This window comes from Rhagoletis zephyria, unplaced genomic scaffold (genome assembly GCF_001687245.7).
Source record: "Rhagoletis zephyria isolate East Lansing unplaced genomic scaffold, Rhagoletis_zephyria_1.1 Rzeph_scaffold_04880, whole genome shotgun sequence".
NCBI classification, from domain to species: domain Eukaryota; kingdom Metazoa; phylum Arthropoda; class Insecta; order Diptera; family Tephritidae; genus Rhagoletis; species Rhagoletis zephyria.
The window spans coordinates 15960-17708 of record NW_016161963.1 but is presented as its reverse complement, the minus strand read 5'-3'; positions in this window follow the sequence as shown (position 1 = coordinate 17708).

Here is a 1749-nt window from a genome sequence, read left to right as displayed (position 1 = left end):
GAGTCGAGTAGCGAATTCATTGGCTGTGTGTTGTGATTACAGCTTTTCGACGTTAAGCTTTCTTGCATATTTGGGCGCACATTTGATACGTTCGCGTATAAAATCATAAATGTATATACGCTAACGTTCATAAATTACCTTTTTGGTTGTTGTTTCCGACAGGGTGGGTGTATGATGTATTATGGAACGAATTTCCGTCATTCCATAATACTTCATATATTGCCTTGCTTATACGATGCTTCAATTCGTTCTAAGTCAAACCATGTTATTTGGACACACACATGTAAACACATTCTTGAATCGAATTGAAACATTTAACCGTGCCACCATAAATCACATTTTGAATGCGAGTTAAGAGTTGTTGAATCGTGTTAAGAGTGTATAAACATGGGATTTGGCCACACGGTTGTTTCATGCAACGCTGTATGTAGTAAAACATTTGAATAGTTCTTGAAATTACATTTAGGCTAAGCTTTGTTATAAAATTAATAGCTAATTTCCTTTTTACAAGGCTGTTTGAGTCTTTGATTATTATTTTTCCGTGTTTATTTTTTTTAAGAATTGTCACATGTATTAACAAAGTTGTATTGGGATTAACTCTGTTTGAAAGCGTGTTGGATCGACTCATTTCTTTTCTTGCATATAAACACTTGTATTTCAAGCGAGCTACACTGATGCGAGTTAATTCGATACCGCGTTTGATGCCATATAAACAAGGTATATGAATATTTCCGAGCCCTGAATAGCATTGATGATAACAATCTTATTATGTTAAATGTGTTATGTAGAAAAAAGCGTGGGATTAACGTTGTACATTTTAACGCCCGTACCTTAAATAGTGTAAAAATGGATTATGTATGTCAGATAAGTGTTCGAGTCCTCCACTGTTGATGTTATATGCGTGTCAGAAACTTGGTTGATTTACTAAGGATATTAGTGATGTTCACTAAGGATATTAGTGATGTTCACTGATTCAAGCGTATGCGAAATGATCGAATCTGCAAAAGACCACATAAGCATGAGTCAAGTACGGAGGAAATTAAGTTTTTATTCGTTGAGTTGTCCGATCTCCTAAAATAAGTTCTTGTCTCTTGTCTACGATGCTTATTGACTATGATAATCTTATACTCTCTGGTAATTTTAGTATCAATATTCTTGTCCGTGATAAAATATGTTCCTCGTTTTCAGGTGATGTCTCAAGTCTTGCTTTCTCCATTGTTAATTCTTCAGCTCCCTTTAGGTTCTGTAAAAATTGTAATCCTAGTCTTCTTGATGAAAAGTGTATACCTTCAGAGACTTTCGCTCAATCGACTTAAATGTATTGTGTTTTGAACTAGAAAATGTTGTTTTGGATGATGGTTGGTATTTTGGCTCTGTAAATGAAAAACTCGGTTTTTATACCCGAGCCCACTAGTGCACAAGGGTATATTAACTTTGTTGTAGACAAATGTATACAAAAGGCTCAGAATGAATAGAGAAGTCGATTAAGCCATGTCTGTCTGTCCGTCCGTCTGTCCGCCTGACCGTCCGTCCATGTACACGATAACTCGAGAAAAAATTGAGATATATCAACTAAATTCGTTTTGTAGGTTTCCCTTTACCCAAGGTAGGTTGGTATTGAAAATGGGCGAAATCGGGCTTTAACCACTATAACGGTATTTTCGAAAAATGCAAAAACTACGATATTTCAGTAAATATTGGATCCAAACTGTTGAAAAATAGTAAGTGAAGTCGAATTTTGGTAAAAAA